The sequence below is a fragment of the Amblyomma americanum genome, chromosome 5, assembly GCF_052857255.1.
Source record: "Amblyomma americanum isolate KBUSLIRL-KWMA chromosome 5, ASM5285725v1, whole genome shotgun sequence".
In the NCBI taxonomy this organism is placed as follows: domain Eukaryota; kingdom Metazoa; phylum Arthropoda; class Arachnida; order Ixodida; family Ixodidae; genus Amblyomma; species Amblyomma americanum.
The window spans coordinates 48,490,839-48,512,374 of NC_135501.1; the positions used below are offsets into that span (position 1 = coordinate 48,490,839).

General features: G+C 45.3%; 1 long non-coding RNA gene and 2 other non-coding genes across 3 annotated transcripts; all 3 read left to right on the forward strand.

The window, feature by feature from the left end:
• Positions 1–8,802: 8,802 nt before the first annotated feature.
• TRNAK-UUU (transfer RNA lysine (anticodon UUU)) lies at positions 8,803–8,874 on the forward strand. Its single transcript has one exon. It is a non-coding gene; the product is annotated as a tRNA-Lys (tRNA).
• Positions 8,875–9,215: 341 nt separating this feature from the next.
• Positions 9,216–17,355, forward strand: LOC144134669 (uncharacterized). Its single transcript, XR_013315207.1, has 3 exons — positions 9,216–10,503; positions 11,776–11,913; positions 12,062–17,355. It is a non-coding gene; the product is annotated as an uncharacterized LOC144134669 (long non-coding RNA).
• A 3,715-nt stretch (positions 17,356–21,070) lies between these two features.
• On the forward strand, positions 21,071–21,142 carry TRNAT-CGU (transfer RNA threonine (anticodon CGU)). Its single transcript has one exon. It is a non-coding gene; the product is annotated as a tRNA-Thr (tRNA).
• The last annotated feature ends 394 nt before the right edge of the window (positions 21,143–21,536 follow it).

Genomic DNA, 21,536 nt, shown 5'->3' on the forward strand with positions numbered 1-21,536 from the left:
TCTGAGCCGATGATCGGGCGAACCACGTCTGCGATGACGAATACCTATCGAAAAGTGCGGCGTAGGCCGAAGTCGAGGGTGAGAGATCGTAGCCCATTCGTGGGTATAGACGAGGCGTTGGCAGCACAGCGCGACAGTCCTGATGGCTTGGAACGATCTGCCTTAGTCGGTGGAGCCACGCTGATTTCCGCGCCCGTGTCGATAAGAAACCGGGTGCCGGAGAACTTGTCAGTGACCATGAACAGGCGGCTCGAATGACTGGGGGAACCACATGCCGCTGTTAGTGATCCCGGCGGGCGTTTCCCGGCCACGAACAGGGCGGTGTACTCTTCGTGGCCCGGTGGCGAAAACGCCTGTGGTACCAGCAGAGAGATGTATGGCTGGGACTCCGAGCTTGACGTGAGCGCTAAAGAGCGCGATGATCAAGACGAGACGGACGGGTCTCCAGACGTCGGCTGCGGAGTGCGGCGACTGAGGCGGCAAGGTCCTCTAGACGGGCCTCAAGGCGCGAAATCGCTGGATCTCTTGGCGGCAAAACAGCAGTAACGGACGGGGAGGTGGCCTCATGAACGTTATCTGTGAGCTCAGTCAGGCGGTCGAGGGTGACGTCACCGGCCGCCGCAAGAACGAGGCGGATGGGCTGGGGAAGGCGTTGGAGGAAAAGCTCTCGAAGCAACGCTGAGTGATTGGGGATGTCGCGCTCCCAGAGAAGCTGTTGCATGCGGCGCAGAAGCCGGGAGGGGCGCCGGTCGTCAAGGTCTTCCCCGGTAAGGAGCTGCTGGAGGCGGGTGCGGTCCGATGGCATAAATCTCTCCACCACCTTGGTTTTCAGGTGCTAATATGGTGTAGCACCCATGGGGGCGGAGAGAACGTCGGAGAGCTCACCGGCAACGTCAGGAGGCAGGCTTGAGGCAACATGGTAGTAGCGCGTCGTCTCCGACGTGATGCGGGCTAGGCAAAATTGCGCCTCAACCTGGTGGAACCAGACTTGCGGGTTTTGAGGCCAGAAAGGTGGAAGGCGAACCTGCAGCGACGAGACGTCCTGCGGACGCGAATCCTGCTGCGTGGATGTTGCGGGATCGGTCATTGCTCGTCCTTGGTCACCAATGTAGGCTTAACGCCTCACGAGCGAAGGAAGCGAGACCACGCTACGAGCCGACACCAGAAAAATAATAATAATTGGTTTTTGGAGGAAAGGAAATGGCGCAGTATCTGTTTCATATATCGTTGGACACCTGAACCGCGCCGTAAGGGAAGGAGTAAAGGAGGGAGTGAAAGAAGAGAGGAACAAATAGGTCCGTAGCGGAGTGCTCCGGAATAATTTCGACCACCTGGGGATCTTTAACGTGCACTGATATCGCACAGCACACGGGCGCCTTAGCGTTTTTCCTCCATAAAAACGCAGCCGCCGCGGTCGGGTTCGAACCCGGGAACTCCGGATCAGTAGTCGAGCGCCCTAACCACTGAGCCACCGCGGCGGGGCCCGACACCAGAACAGAACTGCTGTCGGCCGTGGCTGCACGAGCCACGACCAGGTACCGTCTTTATTCTCTTCGCAGGGTGGCGCGCGCTAGCCGGGCTGTTGGCGCCGCCCAAGGAAGGGTGCTACAATATCATCCTAAGGCTATAAATGGAATCAATAGGAACAACCTAATGCCCGCAGGATCTGAAGGCTACAACACTGACAAATTAGAGCTGCTGTCGTCTCCTGCCCCACCATGGGAACTAATCGATTTAGTAGAGGGTATGCCACTACCAAAGAACATGAGTTCAGCTAATCCCCAAAGGCGCAAAGCTGCCGCTAAACGTCATGAGAAGATGTCATACAAGCTAGCCCAGGAAGGGGCTATCCAACTATATACAGACGCCGCTCAGTTTCAACTTGGCGCCGCAATAGCTTGTCACGACTGTGAGTCAGATACCACAATAGTTGAACGGCTCTCCGAAGAACACACTGTCACTAATCTCGAACTCATTGCCATACGCCTTGCCATTACTCGAATAGTAGATCGACAGGATCCGGCTCCATGCACCTACCATGTTTACACTGATTCGCAAGCAGCGTACACCGCATGCCGCGCGGGGGAGCAGACTATGCCGTTCTTAGCGCAATTCGAACTCAAGCCCGACGCCTGCGAGAGGAGGGCTACCCTATTGTTATTAGATGGATTCCTGCACACGAAGGAATCACTGGAAACGAAAAGGCACACCAGGCAGCGCGCGCTGCAGCTCTTTCCGCACCTTTGCCTGGATGCACACTCGTTTCCGCTTCTTGGGCCCGTGATGACGTTGCACATCCGTCGTCACCTCCTATGGATAGGGCCGAGACATGGCATCGCGCACAATGCTATCGCCGCCGCATCCTCCGGCACGTGGCGAACCCTGAGCAATTATACCGCCGCCCACCTAGTACTTTCCGAAGGGTAGAGGCGGTACTCCTCCGCCGCGCCCAGACTGGCCAGCTTCTGTCGCCAGCAAAGCTCAACCTCATCAACCCACACTCATACCCGACCCCTCAGTGCCCGGCATGCCCGGCCAGAGGCACGGCCGAACACCTTTTGTGGCGCTGCCCTCCTTTTGACGTGGTGCGGGAGCGAGCACTTCAGTCCCTGGGCGGGCACCGACCTGGCACTTTGCAGGAATGGGTCGATCCACCATTACACATCGGATCATCGGACGCACTCCGGCTCTGGCGGGCTTTTCTCCTATACTTCAAGGAAGAAGAAGGGCCTGGCCGTTTCTTCGCAGAGCCGACCACCGGACCACCGCACTTCGAAGAAGAAGTGGAGACCGGCCCTCCTCCACCTCCCCCACCTACACCCCCATGAAGCCCCTCATTTCTGCCGCAAGGCTAGGCCTATTTTATGCAGAAATAAAGACGTATTAAAAAAATAGGAACAATGAGAGTTCGTACTTGAGTCCCACAAATGAGAGTGAAATTCATACAGCAATCGTTTCTTTGAACAATGGCACGGTTCGTGATATAGGTATAAAAATTAAGCCGGTGAATTATGTTTTACATCTAATATTACCACCTTTTTATTTATATATAATTTCGTTCCTTCCGCAGAAAAATTCCCTCAGAAAATGCAGGCATCAAAACTAGTCGTACTGTACAAGGGGGGGTGATAAAAAGAACTTGTACTACCGTCCGATATTTATACTACCTGTTTTATCGAAGGCCTTAGAAAGATTTATACAATCTAGAATCATTAAATTTGCAGACAAATGTAATCTCATTCGTTCCGCGCAATATGGTTTTCGTAGAGGCCGATCCTCTGAACTGGCCCTCCTGGCGCAGAAAGAATTTTTTCTGAAAGGCTCTGAAAACAAAGAGATGGTTGCTGGTGTAATCATTGACTGCTCAGAAGCGTTCGACCGCTTAAATCATCATACTTTACTAAAAAAGTTAGAAAAGTATGAAACTCGAGGTATGCCACTAGACTTAATACGTTCGTACCTGGAGCATTGCACAAAAAGAGTTGTAATAGGCGAAAATCTTTCTTCTAATCGTGTTACTACAGGCGTGCCTCGAGGAAGCATCCCAGAGCCCCTGTTTACTGTTATGTCAATGACATTGGAAACATTAGTACAAAGCCAGATTATATAATATACGCTGATGACACGAAACTTTTATTTCAAAACAATGATCACAGCCAGCTTGTAAATAGCATAAATCAATCATTGGATAATTTAAGCGTTCGGAGCAAACCTAATTCACTGAAGAAATAAGTAACCTAAAAAAATGCCATTATTTTTTCCACTAGGCAGCCTCCGATGCCTATCATGCCCTCAAATAATAATCTAATTTATGGTCACGCTCTATTGAAGCTGTTGATGAAATGAAAACACTTCGTGTTTATTTCAACAAAAATGTGTCCTAGGATAGGCTCATCAATGAAATAATTCCACGCATGTCAAAAACAGTAGGTATTTTGGCAAAACTCCATTTCTTCCTACCGCCGAATATAAAGCTGCATATCTATAAATCGTTGTTCTTGTCTAAACTAAATTACTGTTTGCTTGTATGGGGTACAACTGCACAAACAAATTTAAACCGAATATAGACACTACAAAAAAAAAAAAGACTATTCGCCATATAGCTGGAAAAGACTACTACACTCATACCGCGCCGCTTTTTAAGAATTTTAAAGTATTTTCAGTACACTGTCTCTACGCGTATAACTTAGCAGTTCGCTACAAACATCACATAACTACCTCTGAGAGTACAATGCTTGCTATCGCCAGTTTAACAACACTTACACGAACATATCCTTCACGGTCTGCCCATAACTGGACAGTACCTTTCGTACGCACGACGTTTGGCCAGCAAATGCTTGCACATACTCTGCCCACTCTGCTAAACTATTTTCGCCAAAATAATGTTAATATTGAAAATGTTAGTAAGAGAACAATACATTCATTTTTTCTCTCGCAAATGTAATTTTGCTGGTTTCCTGCAGTGTGTTCCTCCTGTGTCTTTTGGATGTTTGTTGGTTTGTTGCTATGTACAATTGCTGTTATTCGCTGATCATGTTTGTCATTCATATTGTGCCTTTACCCTAACAACAAAAATGACTGAACTATGCATAGTAACAGCTACAATGTCTGTAAATGCACTGAGATGTACTGCCTAAATTGTAAGTGCACCAAATTTTATTGCCGACAACTCGCTGTTTTGCCATGTAATGGGGCCTTAGCGCTGTCAGGTGAATTAACGTTCACTTTTTGTCTCGGGTCCCTCATTTCTTACTGAAATGAAAATAAACCTCAAACTTCAAACATTCTGCCCGACCGCACAGCGGGCGGCAGGAGGCCCTCGTAGTAGCGTGGGCCAGTCTTGTTTTCCTGCCCACTAAATTGCAATTAGCGTGCATCATGGAGGTGTATCAAGGGCCAAAACAACGACGCGGACTATTATTCGGCCGCTGGGGCGGAAAATCAAGCCACGGTAATCACCCCCAGCTAGCATCTCAGACTGTCGAGGTAAGCCCCATGCGGTCCTTGTGTCTAGCGTAAATATGGCAGCAAACGTTAAAAAATACCTTCGTGTAGCAACATTGAATGTCCACGGCTTGGCAAGTAGGCGAAGACAGTGCCAGGTTATTCGGCTGTTTATTCAAAAAGAGCTGGACATCGTTGCTGCCCAAGCAACGAAGGTCAGTAGCGAGGACCAAACGGACTGCACGGTGCGACCCTTTAGAACTCATTTTGATATCTGTATATCTCATGCAGTTGGAACTATGGCGTGATGGGCGCTCTTTGTACGTAACAGTGTTGGAGTTTTAGAGGAACAAGTCATTGTGTGTGAAAGCGGCCGCTTTTTTATCCTGGAATTTTCTTTCTCTGTTTTATTGGGGCGTGTTGTGTGTCTCTATGCGCCTAACAAAGAAATTGACCGCAGAATTTTTTTTTTTTGAAAGCCTCAAGCAGTATTTGAATAAAGAGCAGCTTGTTGTATTTATGGGAGATTTTAATTGTGTCTGCAGGCCAGAGGGCCGAGTTAAAGGCCGTCCTGTAAAGGATCAAAGTGTGCAGGTTCTGAATGAGCTTGTCGAGGAGTATGACTTAATAGATGTTGGCCGCATGTTATCACCTGGCAGTCAGGCACAGTTTACACATTTCCAGGGTGAAAGCCATGCCAGGTTTGATCGCATGTGTATATCGGTGCCGCTGTGCGAACACTACGAAGTCATTCCAGTATCCTTCTCTGACCACTGTATCGTTGCCTTCACGTAAGGATCACAATTAAAGGACGTGAGATTTATTTGAGGTTTATAGAATTTTAATGCCAAAATTCTGGACGATAAAAGCTTTGTGAGTGAGGTAAACAATTTACTGAAGTCATTAGCTTTGTTTGGAGCCAAAAGCTGGTTGGAAAGGCGGGTAGGGTTCAAAACTGACGTAAAAATGAAAGCAATTGAGGGAGCAAGCATGCTAAGACACGAAGAAAAAACAGAATTGCAGTGCCAGTAGAAACTATTGCTGAACGTAGAATCTGAGAAGCCTGGTTTATGCATGAAGCAAATAAAAGAAGTTAAAATAAAACACCAGCAGGTCACTGAAGTACCGAGGGGCCGTTCTGTGGGCATGCACTGAGCGATAATGGATGAGTAAGGCGCCCACTAAGCGATCACTGAGCGATGAAAAGAGCTATGAGTTGAAAAATGAAATATAAGAAATAATGGACAGAAATGAAGAAACCACTGACAAAGAGTAGATACAACGCGCCTTTGTCGAGCAATATCGAGCTTTGCTAGAACAGGAACAAGTGAAGAGTTGGGACTTTGAACATGACAATTTGCGATTAATGCCTAAATTAGATGAGTGTGAAGGAAAGACGTGAAGCTCCAATCAGTATAACAGAAATAGAGAAAGCAATTTACCAGTTGAATGCCGAAAAGTCCCCTGGGCCAGATGGCCTAGGTGTAGCTTTTCTTATAAAGCTGTTAAAGATGAACTAAGCCAGATCTTGCATAGAGTAATCGAAGGAGCTTATGAAGTAAAACAATTTCCGCCTTGTTTCAAAGCTGCACAAGTTGTATTGATTCCGAAGTATGAGGATTCAGCGAGGCTGCTGTTGGTGGGTCTTATCGGCCGATAAGCCCCACCAACGTCGATTACAAAATCCTTATGAAAGTTTGAGCCAGGAGGCCGCAAAGCGTTATTAAAGACCTTGTAGGCCCACACCAAGCATGCGGAATGCAAGGACGAATTATTACTACTAATATACATGTGGCGAGAAGTATTTTAGAGTGTTCCGACACTTTTTATGGACGAGTTGCGATGTTGCAGCTCGATGTACGAAAAGCTTTTGATCGAGTATGCCCTGAAGTGCTTTTTAATCTCCTAGAATTTGTGAATATAGGAAACGTTATTACATAAGGTGTAAAAATGGCGTACTTGAATTGCGCAGTGCGAATTATTGTAGATAAAAAGCTCACAAAAGAGTGTCAGTGAAATCGTCTGTGAGGCAGGGCTTTCCATTATCCCCGTTGCCTTTTGCTTTATGGTGAACTTGTGCTGAAGTTTGCAGTGCCGATTGCAGCGCCATAGCACACTGCCTTGCGAGAAGAGCAAGCAGTTTTGGGTAGTACTATTAGTACTTTTCCGCGCCACCTTCAGGCGCTTATTGGCTTGAGCTTCCGCGCTCTGTCGAAGGCGTACGTGTCGTGCGTCAGCTATCTGCGCTACGCCGAGAAAAGCTAGGCAATGAATGCTGTCATCCAAACGCGGGTATCTAATCGCGCAGAATGTGTTCTCGCATTTGCAGCGGCCCAAGCGGCTGTCAAAAGCAGTTTGGAGTCACCGAATGGAACAATTACAGTGCAACCTTAGCAGCAGGTTCCCCATACCTAGAGCCGTTGTGCTTGAGCATGATAAAGAAAGGAAACGCGGCTTCGCGCTCGAAGGAACGTAGGTAAAAATGCTTGCGTACGCAGATGATGTTGCTATTTTTTTGTAAAGGCAAAGAAAGCGTTCAAAACGCTGTTGGAGTGGCGGCTGATTTTTTCGCTAAAACATGCAGCTGTGGAAACGGGAGAAATCATCTGGATTCTGGCGCGGGGAGTGGGATCAAAAAGCTGAAGTGCTTGCCAACGTGCGATGGACAGCGCTGCCCTCAAAATACAAGTACCACTTGACCAAATCAATGAAACTGAGGAATAGTGGAATGAGGAAATAGAGAATGTCAGAATCAAAACGCAAGCATGGAACGGCCGCAACCTATCCATGTTCACACGAGTAACTGTATGCAACCTTTTCCTTGTTGTGAAGATTTGGTATGTCGTGCAGCTATTGTTCACGTCGCGCGAAACCATAGAAAAAATATATAAAATCCTTGCTGTTATCGTGTGGGGATGCACATGGGAACGTATCATCCAGAAAAATCTGTTTCTTTCGGTTTGAAAAGAGGGAGCGAGGCTTTTGCATATATTTATCCGACAGATTGTGTAGATTTTCATTTTTCTGCGAGACCAGTATGATTCCTTCTTGCGTAATTTTGTGCAAGTGCGCCTGCGCAATGCTTTGCCTAAGTATGTGCTTTCCTGTTCTGATAAAAGAACGACATCTGTAACAAAATTTTGGCGCGAAGCACGGCTTTTAACATGATGAAAGTGCGCTTTTCTTTAGATTATTTAAGTTCTGTGTCAAGAAAGAAGCAGTGTAAAGGTTTGGTGGACGTCATGCTGCATACCATTGTATCGACAGCTAGGCTGTGGAGGCCCAGGGCAGGATGTTCTCAAAAGGGTGAAACGTATGCCAGTAAATCTTAACGTAAAAAGTGTTTTCTTTAAGCTCCATACCAACACACTACCAATGAAAGCCTGGCTAGATCAAGAGGGTATTTTTGTGCCTGTTTGCTCTGCAAAAAGCCTCAGACAGTTGAGCGTGTGTTTATAGAAGGTTGGGACCTGGTATTCCATTGAGACATTCTACAGAGAACAATAAAGACCTGTCATTCACGCCATATGGAATCCGGTTCTTAGCGGCCGAAGACGACGGAGAGGTCCCTTACAATCTTTTCATGCTACTGGGCCTTCACAGCATATGGAAAACAAGGATGTCAGTGAGAAATGCCGATGTGAACATTCGGCCCGTAAGAGAAAATTTCCTTGAAAGTGCTGCGTATGTGCGGGAATGTTATCGAGCCAAACAGGAGCCACCCCAGTGGTTGTGCGTGTTGGACGAACTCGTAGTCGTCAAGAAGTTTTAAGCAACCATTTTGACCGAAGGCCGGTTTACGAGTTTTAACAGATTCTTATTTGTTATCGCTGTCTACACAGTAAATAAAGAAAAAAAGCCGCTATAGCTCAGTGGAAGAGCGCTGGTCTTTTAAACCAGCGGTCGTGAGCTCGAACCTCACTTGCGGCTTTGCTTCTTTTGTCCAAAAGGAAGGTAACCACATTGTCACAAAATGAACAGCTCCGAATGATTGGCCGCTATATCTCAACGGTGATTCCACTTCCGGCTTCGGTGGGAGACGGTCGTGTGATGGGAAGCTCTTTGCGCGCTTCGTTATCGGTCTTGTCTGGCCGAGGTTTCAGTGAGCGACGCCCACCAGTGGGCTATCGCTTAGCTTTACCTACGCTACCAACAGAAGGCACAATGAAGACAACGGTTTCCCTTCAATGCGATATTGCGGGCAGCCTTATCGCATACAGGATTTCGTGAGCCATTGGAAACTGCCAGTATTCTACCTTTCGTGGCTGGCGTTGGGGTTTTTCAAATGTCGCATGAGTGGATGTTGAAGCTGAAAGCTGCGGATGCGAAAGAATGACTGCTGACAGAAGGAGCACTAGAAAAGAAAAACGCTATTCTGCGGTCATTGACGCCAAAAAACATGAGTTTGTCTTCAGGATGCACTGGGTGCCCTTCTACGTGTGGAAACAATCTGAGCAGAAGGCTTTTGAAGACTTTGGAGATGTGACAGATGTCACTCGTGAGCAGTGGAACAGACCGGGTTTCGAAGACGTCGAATTGGCAATCCGGCTGGTGCGTATGGTTCTGAAGGTGGAGCTCTCTATCGATGATATACCCCATATGTTCAAGTTTTACGGAGGGCAAGCGTTTGTGGTGGCGCCTGGACGTCCACCAATATGCCTACGGTGCAAGAGGACGAGACATATTCGACGGGACTGCCGAACGACGAGGTGCAGCTTGTGTCGGTCCTTCGGACACGAACGGGAAGGATGCGTCCGCACGTATGTGCTTGTGGCCACGGGTAGTGCTCCGCTACAAGACGACGGAGGCGAGCTGCTCATAGACCAAGAGGAACTGGAGAACGCCGGAGCCCGCCCCCTTCAGGACTCAGCGACGGCCCTGCTTTCCAGCAGCCAGAGCTGCCTGCTGGCAATGAGAATTCAAAAGGTGAACCCGCTGCAGAAACGACTGGCAAGAAGGCGGATCCTGCTGCGCCGCCAGAAGATCCAACGAGGGAGGGCACTTAAGGCGACCACGACTCCGAAGCGCCGATTTCATTAAACGACCTCGTGACTACGAAATGGCACCGGCTACGGACCGAGAACTTCGTCGGCTAGAAAGGCATTGGAGAGGGTAGGGAGCCAAGAAAGGCAAGTTAGCCTTGTCACGGTCCTGGTCGCTCACTGGCGACGAGAGACCGAAGCAGTGAGCTTTATAGGCACTGTTTGTTTTCTGTGTGTACGCTATGGCTTATTTCAAGAAACCGCTTAAAGTTGTCACTCTTAACGTACGACGACTTGTCTCGAAGCGTAAACAAGTGCAGTTGAACCGTTTGCATAGAGAAACATACGTAAAGTGCGGACACTCAAGCCGTTTCGTGGCCGAGCAAAAAGGTGTGTGACCACCCGCCAGGCGGCCTATGTTTGCTTCCACTTTTCTTCAAATGTCGAGAGCTTATCACACGTCCACCGGGTTGCATCCAAACGTTCCATTTCCAAATAGAAGGAGCGCTGTGCCGGTCATGTGCCGCCGGTTACGCCCACCTCACCACGCTTTTCAACGCGTCGCCTCGTTTTTCCGGTAAGTCGTTTCTTTTTGCCTGAAAAATTAATTTTGATGTTCGTTGACATAATAACATTGTATCAAGTCTTTTGTTATGCTGCGTGAACGTATTTTTCGCGTGTAGCATATAATATGAGCCGTGTGCCATCCTTTTGTTCTTGTAGTGTTTTCCCGGAAGAACATGTGCAGTACATTGAAGCCGTAATGTTCCAAAAGTCACTGGCAACACATTCGGTTTAAAACGCACGATTTGTCGATGACCCACCCGTAACGTAACAGCAACCATTTATTTGGCTTTGTCGAACAGTGTAGTGCACATTTGAATTCGACCACGTGAAAATACCTTTGTCACAAGGGAAGCGGGCCATTTTGATCATGATCGGTCAGATACTAATCGGGCCTCAATATGCACCGATCGCGTTTGAGCCACGTTTAGCAATAGTTGATTGTAATCGTAGCATCGGAATCGAACTGGCCGATTGCGTTCAAAATCTAGTATGTGCTTTTTAGGTGTCATAGAGTGCTAGGAAACGAACAGGAAAAGAAAGAAGCCTAAAATATAAACAAAAAAGGTTGCTTTATACTGCAGTGCAACAAATGTTAATACGTTTTATTCAGGAATAATTTCTCATATCTCTGTCAATAACACCGACATGTGTTTCAGAGAATTTCAGGTGATCAGCATTGACAGGTACGTTTTTTAGCCATAATACCAAATTGAAACTTTTTTCTGGAAAAAGTAATATACAAGGACTTTTTTCTGACAACTTGGAAAATTTTGTAGGCTGTTTCGGACCAAATTAGCGACATCTGCTGTCCTAAGGCTGTTATTAGTCCCGATTCTTGGACCGCTAAAAAAAGATTATTTTCCATCGCAATTGAAAGTCTGATCCCAGTTGAGGGCCGGATCACAATAGAAAGTGCCCACGTTAAGGGGTATAAGAAAATCGTTGCGAATACTGCGATCTACGCAATCATTGCGACAGTGTGCGATCCCTGTAAATTGAAAGTTTATCACTGGTCCGTACTGCATATAGGTACGGTCTGGATGAAAGCCATAGAGACAACCATAGGCAACTGTCAACGCTTTATAGACAAAAATCAGGTCACTTCAGCTCGCTGCCGCAAGGGATTGAAGCTAAATAGAATTTTTCATGAAATATATGTTAACATGCTTGCCTGTCAACATATTATAAATAACTGTCATCAGCGAGTTTATTTTTCCTTCCTATCTTTTTTTGCTTCGATATATTCCTCTTTGCCGTTTGATGATTGCTACAATCTTTACAGTGCGTGCACAAGCCCACACTAATATGCCATGGAGTGGATTAAACTACGGGAGCTACTGCTGCATTTCATGGTGTGGGAACAACGGGCGAAGACAAAGGAAGCCGGGACGAATCTCTCATGCATTCCTCGTGACAGCAGGTGATTGACGCCTGTTCTGTGTACTTTAAAGAAAATATAAAACAGTGCTGCCAATCTCTTGTTAGAACCGGCTACTATGCGCATGTTTTTTTTTAGTCAGTCAGTGAAGCGAATAACTACAAGTTATACTGCGCCGTAATTGTTTCAGGTCGAAGGCTTTGATCGAGTACGCCAAGAGCGGTGGCCTGTTAGAAAAGTCGCTAACCCAGCTGTACGCCACGTACATAATCTGTGGGCACCATTTCACCACAGGTGACTTCATGGACCCCGGGATGCCTTCGCTGAAGATGACAGCTATTCCCACTGTTCAGCCTACAGGATACTGGGATTGTCAGCTCGCTCAATGTGGATTGTTTTGCGTGGTGTCTACACCTTGACCAAAAACAAAATCGCAATGATCGCCTTTTACGAAGAGTGCAACAAACTATTGTGTTACTATGATGTATTGAACATGTTGTGCTTGTATCTCTGAACGGCCTATTAACCTGTCGCTCAAACTTGCTAATGAGGAGAAATCGAGCGGGCTGTACGTGCCTTTTTAGCCCCTTACTTGTGTCGAGCTGTTGACAACTCCTGTTGTGTTGTTCGCATGGGTAATGTTTTGGATGACAAACCCGCAGAGCGTATGTGCAATATTTTTTTGTTCGTGACATGCCGCGCCGGCTTTACCAAAACTTCATTCTTGTTGTTCTTTTGTATAACAATGTAATTTATAAAATGTGTGTGATCCAGTGTTTTTTTCTGTACAGTTCAAATGTTAACAAGAAAAATAAGCTGTGTGAAACCACTCCCTATGTATGCAACTGAAACAGGCGGCTCAATGACGGCACAAAATTAAAGCAAGAACAGCTCTGATGGCATTATTCCAACCAGCATGAACTAATTCAGCTTGCGTAGGTTCTTCACGAAGCTTGGTGGTATTTCCAGTAAAGGTCTGCGATCGTCTGCGATCTCAGATTATTACGTCTATATGTATGGCATGCATAGAAATGAAATACTAAAGCCCTCGTGCTCCACTTAGACGATGTAGTTGAATAGCCATTTGGCACCGACATGGAAGCCAGAGAATCATGCTTGGTCTTCAGCTTTTGCAGATGACGGTGGCCCTTTCTGGTCTTGGATCGACGCCGTATTCCGGTGACTGCATTTCGGATGAATTCTGCCCGGCTTTTCCGTCATACTGGGACTTCCACTCACCGCTCGATGTGGCTGCGCTGCCGTTGCCCTTCAGCTATCATCTCCTTTGCTAAAACCCAGGGACACTACACATCGCCGCATGTCTACATAAGCAGCTGCAACAATAATAATAATAATAATTGGTTTTGGGGGGAAAGGAAATGGCGCAGTATCTGTCTCATATATCGTTGGAGACCTGAACCGCGCCGTAAGGGAAGGGTAAAGGAGGGAGTGAAAGAAGAAAGGAAGAGAGGTGCCGTAGTGGAGGGCTCCGGAATAATTTCGACCACCTGGGGATCTTTAACGTGCACTGACATCGCACAGCACACGGGCGCCTTAGCATTTTTCCTCCATAAAAACGCAGCCGCCGCGGTCAAGTTCGAGCCCGGAAACTCCGGATCAGTAGTCGAGCGCCCTAACCACTGAGCCAACGCGGCGGGTCTGCAACAAACGCCCAGTTTGGGATCTGGCACCGACATGGCATCCAGAGAATCATGCTTGGTCTTTCTTCAGGTTGGTTATTTTTTTCGTCCAGTTAGCGGTAGACCATTTCGAAAACTGGTGCCAGATCCCAACTCACCATCTAGTTTTCTTGACGATTATGCAGTGTCTGTCATGCGTGCGTACTATTCGTAGGCTATTACTGCTTTCAGGGGATATTGAACAATCATTCGGACCACTGTCAGCTCAACAAGGAAAAGAGATGATCGATGTGGTTATGACAATACCATCAATGCAACAAACAATAAAAAAATCCTCGAGAAATTCTAGCTGTTCGTACTGAACAACAAGTTCTGGAGCAAAAGTTAGTGCAATTAGCAGGAAAAATCGATTCTATGGAAGGAAGCGTGCTTCCTATACAGGATGACTCAAAGAAACTTACTTCAGATCTTGCTGTCACGTGTATCAAACTTCAGGACTGCCAAGATGATTTGGAAAACAGGTGTAGAAGGAACAATTTCATCTTTTAAGGAATTCAGGATACCTTGAACGAATCATGGGTTGACTCTGAGCAGAACGCGATTTCTTTCTGCTCGCAACAACTGAACGTCACAATTCTCCCTGAAGTCGTTGAAAGGGCGCACAGAATTGGTAATTTTTCCAAAATAAAACATAGACCAGTGATTGTAAACTTCTTATAGCTTAAAGACAAGCAACGGGTGCTGTCGGTGGCCTGAAAGCTGAAAGGAACAGATTTTGCACTAAGTGAGGACTACTAAAGAAAAGTACAACTTAATAGGCAAAAACCATTTCAGTTTGCTCGGAAACTTGGTGGCGATTTCAAGATTAACTTCAACAAGTTGAAAATGCGCAATAAAACCTTTATATACAACAGACAAACAGACACTGTGGATCTATTTGCTTCGTAGCCATTACAGAATGCATCTTTCTGCAATATAAGAGTAGCTAATGCTCATGACATAGTATCTATTACAGTCAATTATCGCAGTATAAAAAATAAAACGATAGAATTCACTTCGCTCCTCGAAGGATTGAAACCGCATGTTGTATTTGGAGCGGAATCTTGCCTGGACGATACAATCAATGACAACGAAATCTTTCCACGCAATTATGTCGTTCATAGACAAGACCGCAACGTGCACGGCGGTGGTGTATTTGTTCTTATCCATGACAGTATACTTAGCATGCCGATAGACATTGAAACCAAATCCTGTGAAGCAGTGTGGTGCAAAAGTGTTCTAAAAAACGCACCTCTCTTGCAGTTGGTTCATTTTACAGATCACCTGGTTCTAGGAGCCCCCAACCTCTGTTTGAGTTGAGCAATATACTGTTAAGCTTACAAGCAACGTATATAGTACTCGCTGGTGATTTTAACCTGCCTAACATAGATTGGTCCTCGTTAAAGCCTGTACTTAACAATGCATCCCTACTGTGCACTGTTTTCCAGGAAATGGTTGCTGCCCATTCATTACTACAGTTTGTTAGGACGCCGACTTGGACGAGCGGTGCCACCGCTTATTTATTGGACTTATTTTTCTGTAATGACCGTGATCTTATATCAAATGTTGTCACATTGCCCGGGATCAGTGATCATGATGTTGTTGTCACTAAGTTATCGTATACAGCCCAAACCTGCCGCATTTCAGAACCACGCAAGGTATTCTTTTACGACAAAGGGAACTACGCCTCACTGTCCGCCGAAGTTGACGCCTTTCTTCCCTACTTCCGCTCACATATCTCACGCCTTGATATCAATGGGTTATGGTATCGATTCAAAACAAAATTACTATCGTTAACACAAACCTTCATCTCTTCGCGTGTCATTCCCGCCAAGCGGCGTAACGATAAGCCATGGCTAACAAGAGAACTTCGCACGTTGATAAACAGAAAAAATAGATTGTTTCGTAGATATTGCCAGTATCGTGACCTAAAGATGCACTCACAAATGAAAGAGCTGAGCAGGGTCGCTGCAAAAGAGATGCGTAGAGCACATAATGCGTAACTTTTCAATCTAGGCGATGAACCTAAATCCAGCCAAAGGAATTGTGGAAATACGTCAAAAAAAAAAGAAAAATACCGGAAAGGCTATTCAAGATGTTATTGACGGTACAAACCACAATGACGATAAAAAAGCAAAAGCTGAAAGTTTTAATGCATTTTTTCAAACTGCTTTCTCACAACCTGCGATCGCAGTCGCCGCTTCGCAATGCGTTTCCAGCTTAACAAAAATGAATGAGGTATCATTTTCCGAATATGATATCGTGTCTTTGCTGCAGAAGATTAATGTACAATCTGCCCCTGGTCCAGATGGCATATCAAATTTTGTCCTCAAGAACTGCGCGTTAGCTATTTCTCAATTTTTAGTACTACTCTTCGAAACCTCTTTTGAGCAAGAAGTTATACTCTGACTGGAAAAATGCAAGCATAATTCCGATCCATAAGAGCGAAAACAAGAACGTAAAATGTAACTACAGACCTATTTTGTTAACAAGCGTATTGTGTAAAACACTACAGCATGTCATTTACATTAACCTAATCACCTGCAGAATAATAGCTTCTTTACACCAAAGCAGCACGGCTTTAGGGCAGGTTTTCTTTGTGAAACGCAATTAATTAAATTTACTCATTATATTGCAGTCTCAATTAATTAGATACGCAGGTGGTCTGTACATTTTTAGATTTTCGGAAGGCATTTAATTTCGTTTCTCATGCACTCCTGTTACACAAAATATCCCTTCTTAATATACCGGCCTATCTCTTAGCATGGATTCAAGCATACCTCTCTGAAAGAAAACAGTGCGTGGTTCTGGACGGTGAGGGCTCATCAAATGTGTCTGTAATATCTGGTGTCCCACAGGGGTCAGTTTTCAACCCTCTACTTTTCTTGATTTATATCAATGACCTTACTAACCTTACCCCCCCGCCGTGTTCAATTGTACGCGTATGATTGCTGTATCTACCGCGAAATCACTAGTGCGGCGGACTCTCAACATTTACAGAACGATCTGGACTCCGTGTTCTTGTGGTGGAAGTACTGGAAGATGTCTCTTAATTTATCCAAATGTTATCTCGTAAGGCTTACAACTAAAACAACCAATGCTTACGAATCATGTCATGGATCGAACTTGCCTGTCGGTTGCAAGCGAATACAAATATTTGGTTTTTTTTCTCTGCTAATTTGTCATGAAATGCTCATATACATAACATAACTCTGAAGGCTAGTCGAATGTTAAATTTCCTCAAACGAAACTTTAATCAGGCACCAACTAAGCTAAAGGAAACATTATTTCTGTCAAATGTACGTCCCATTCTTGAGTACGCTTGCAGTACTTGGGATCCGTCAACCCACTGCAACAATGCAAAACTTGAACGCGTGCAGGCACGTGCTGCTCGCTTTGTGTAAAGTAATTATGACTTTTCGAGAAGATCTCGCGATCTTTCCAAAAACCTGAGGGGGCCGCTTCATGAAACCAGAAGAAAATACCTGCGCTTGTCGCTTTTTTATATCTTTTACTCTAGAACAGGCATCGACAAAAATAGATATCTCAAGAAACCAACATAAGTATCCGCACGAGCGGACCATTCCCGAAAAGTGCGCGAATATGCTTACCAGATAAACTTATTTAAGAACAGCTTCTTCCATAAGACAATACATGAGTGGAATGGTTTGCCTGGAGAAATTGTTTACGGGACCCCTTCGTCTTTTTTCCAGGATCTAAAAAATATTCTTAGCATTGCTTTTACTTCTCATGCCTGTTTTTCCACTTTCCATGATACAGTGTGATTAAGTGAGGCAAATATCAAGAAAACTACGTGTATATGTATCGTTTTATTTTTCACTGCCTGTTTCCTTCCTTTCAAATTGCAGCTGAATTTGTATTATATATCATCTGTGCACTCATATTGTTTTTCCTTTTCCCCCCTACACTAATGCCCGCAAGGGCGCTGTAGGTATGTAAATAAATAAATAAATAAATAAATAAAATAAGTAAATTAGAATCGAAAGCATTGCTATCGGAACCGAAACTGAGGCAGAGCTGAAGCACGCACATAAAATCTCTGAAGACGGATTTAGCGCTCTGACCACCCGCTCGGGGCGCTGGCGGCAGTGTAGTAGCTCTGCCGCAGGGCCCTACGGGAGTGTCCGCTGTTTACCTATGTTTCTCTATGCCATCTATTTGGCGAGTAAGACCTAGATATCGCGGCTATTAAAGAAACAAAGGTTGAGGATGAGCGGAAAACAGATAACATGGTGTTGGTTTTCGGTCACGATTCAATGTTAGTGTAAGCCATGCGGCTGGTTTGTCGGTGGGATGCTGTCTTTCCCTGAAGAAAAGCATAGGCATAGTAGAGGAACAAATAACTTGTGCAAGGGGGCGGTTTATCGTGTGTGACTTCACGTACGAAACACTCGGGGTGAGGGGTGTTGTCCTGTATGCTCCTATGATACAAAAGGACGGGCGCGCATTTTTTGAACAGTTAGGTTCGTTCATTGAATGCCGTCCAGTGCTCATATAATTGGGAAATTTCAATTGTGTTTTGAACCCTAAAGATTGTTCAAATGAAAAGGATGTAAAAGACCTGAGTGCTGCTTTGTTGAAGTCTGTCCTCAAAGAGTGCCGCTTAGAGGACGTAATGGGCCTGCCGAAAAGTGATAAACCTGTGCATTTTACGCACTTACAATGTAGTAGCCACGTACGACTGGACAGAATATATGTGTCGCTGGAGTATTCGCCTTCCTGTGAGCAGTATGAAATGAAGCAATTGTCATTTAGTGACCACAACTTAGTTACGGTAAATCTGGGAGGAAGGAAGCAGTGTAAAGCAAAACTGAACTGGGATATGTAGAAACTAAACTCAAAGCTTATAGAAAACGACATATCTTAAAGGAAAGTTTAGGAAAGCATGGATATGTTTAATAAAAGTGAAATAGGATGTATTGAATCTTGGGAACACTTTATGCCGGAGGTTAAAATTCATGCCATTGAGCGTAAGCATAATAAAGTATGAAGAAAAAAAGAAAAGCAACTGCGAGAGCTTCTGTCAAATTTAGGGCGCGAAGAGGAACAAACGCCGGGTATATTCATGCAAGATATAAAAGGCGTCAAAGTTAGGCTAGAAGCTTTAGATGCTCAGAAGTGCAGAGCGGTAGCGATAAGAGCACGCGCGGAAAAATAGCTTACTTGCGAAATGCCAACGAAACGCGTGTTTTAGGGTGAAAAGGGATACGCGCACTCAAACGAGATCTCAGTTATCGAATACAAAGACAAAGGGCACATCCTCAGTGATCAAAGTGGAATTTCGAGTGCATTCGTGGAACATTACCGTAAGCTGTTTGCAAGGAAAACACCAAGTGACGAAGAGTTTCCGAAAACTTTTTGCCACTTATGCCAATATTAGGAAATGAGATTACTGAAGTCGAGAACCAAATAAGTATTAACAAAATAGTGACAGCAATTGATGAATCGAATGCTGGAAAGTCGCGGGCACCTGACGGTTTGAGTGCGGGCTTTTATAAGAGCTTTAAATACATGACCTTGCTACCATGCTTTACAAGCTTTTCAAGGAGTGTTTTGATGTCGATAGGCTGCCACCTTCGTTTAGCAAATCTCATAGATGACCCAGCCAAGCTGGTAAAGGTTACAAGCTATAGGCCGATCACGTTAACAAATGTTTATTATAAAATTCAAATAAAAGTGTTAGTTAAGCGATTGCAGTACGTCATAAAAGAAACCGTAGGACCTCGCCAAACGTGTGCAATAAAAACAAGAAGCATATGTAACACGCGGCGTTCTCGAGTGCTGCGATGCTCCAAATAAGAAAGTGGCTGTGGTTCAAATTGACTTTGAAAAGTGTTCGATCGGGTGTCTCATGAAATCCTCTGCTGTTTGTTCGAACATATTGGTATTGGTTCGGTTATTCTCAACGGGGTAAAAATGGCTTATGCATGTTGCTCATCTCGCCTTATGATAAACTGATATCTGAAAGAATGGATGTAAGGGCAACTGTTAGACACAATTGGATGTCCACTTTCCCCTCTCCTTTTTGCAATTTATTTGGAGCCTTTTTGTAGGATGATAACTGCGAGTGGGCACATTCAAGGTTTAAGGTTGGGAGCGTGTGAGGTGAGTATACTGGTATACTCTGATGACGTGGTGCTTTTTTGTGAAGAGCGCAAGAGTATTGTAGAAGCGTTACAAATAACCGAAAGGTTTTCCAGGCAAACTGGCAGCGTTGTTAATTTAGACGAATGTCACGGAGTCCAGCACGGGCAATGGGACTTTGAACCAGAATTGTTCTGTTGGGTCCGATGGGACACAGCTCCCGGAGATTATTTGGGAGTCCCGCTGGACAAATATGGGGAGAATATCAATTACTGGAATGAAAGCGTGGAATAAATGCGGGACAGGACGAAAGGGTGGATGGGCCGTAATCTTTCCATTTTCGCGCAGGCAACTGTATGTAACACCTTTTTTGAGGCAAGGATCATGTATTTAATCCAGCTATTATATTGTGCACAAAATAACATTCAAAGATTCCGTCGAGTTTTTGTGGTCTCCATTTGGGCATCCCATTGGGAACGATTTCCCAGAGATAATCTCTGCCGGTGAGTAAAGGTCAGAACACTGTCTCTAATGCGTCGGTAAGTACGACAGGTGGTTTTAACGTTTTGTATCTTGCGTGACCAAAATGACGCCTTCCTGTGAACTTTCATACAAATCATGTTGTCCAGTACACTTCCAGAATTCATTGCCTCTTCGTCCAATGCTCGGAGGTACACAGTGTCGCGCTTCCTGCGTGAGATGGTCCGGTCGTTAAATGTTTGCTAGTGCGGTTCTCTCTAGAGTATTAAGCGAGTGTAACGCCAAAGCGACTGTACAAGTATCTTGTTGAAAATTTGTTTCCAGCTCCACGGTACAGAACCTGATACTGTGAAGGCCCTGCGAAAGATGTTCTCAGGCGAGTTAAGAAGATGACTGTTCCACCTGGCGTCAAAACAGCCTTTTCCAAATTGCGTACAGGAATCCTACCAGTAAAACATGAAATGAGGAAAAGGGCCTTTTTGTTTCTTGGGGCTCAAGCTATCTCTTGTGCAGAAAGCCAGAGAAGGTAGAAAACGTGTTCCTGGATTGTTGGGATGCGGTGTTCTACTGGGATGTTTTACAAAGAAACCTAAAAAAGACTTGCCATTGCCACCGCGCGCAATTCGGCACCTGACCACTGAAAGCGATGTTGCACACTATGACCTAATTATGTTCTTGTGCCTTCACAGCATTTGGAGGAGTAGAATGGCTGTTAGACATTGTGACTTGGATGCAAGATCGGTATATGATTATTTTGTGGAACATCTGTATAAATTAAGAGAATCTTTGAAGCTGCAGGACTATGCTGATGATGTATTGAGTCTGATGGACCAACTTGTTGCAATGAAAGTCCATTACACACGGTCGTCTGCCAAGGAGCAAGGCAACTACGATATTTTACTGATATATTTATTCTTGCAATAAAGAAAAATGAAGCCGCTATAGCTCAGTGGTAGAGCGCTGGTCTCGTAAACCAGCGGTCGTGAGCTCGAACCTCACTGGCGGCTTCTCTGCCTTTTTTCTTTCAGTCGGGATCACCAACCACATACAAGTTTTAATGAAGGGAATCGGTGCGAGGCACCGACCACTATAGGTCAGTGGTTAACGTGTCAAGGCAACGGCACGACTCCGCAGCAGACACAGACAAGCCAGTTGACACATCAGGTGCAAAGAACCGCCCTCATTGTTTCCGGTTGGCATATATACCGACATGTGGTGAGAAGCTTCCAGTGGGCGCCTCATTATCACGGTTGCGCGTCACCGTTTGCGCACAAGTCAGAATGACATTACATCTCTTTTTCTGATTTTTTTTACAAAAAATCACTACAAAGGACAGATGGAAAACAGGTGAAAACAATGCAAACCACACACAGCAAAGGCGAAGATTGTACAGCACCTCTA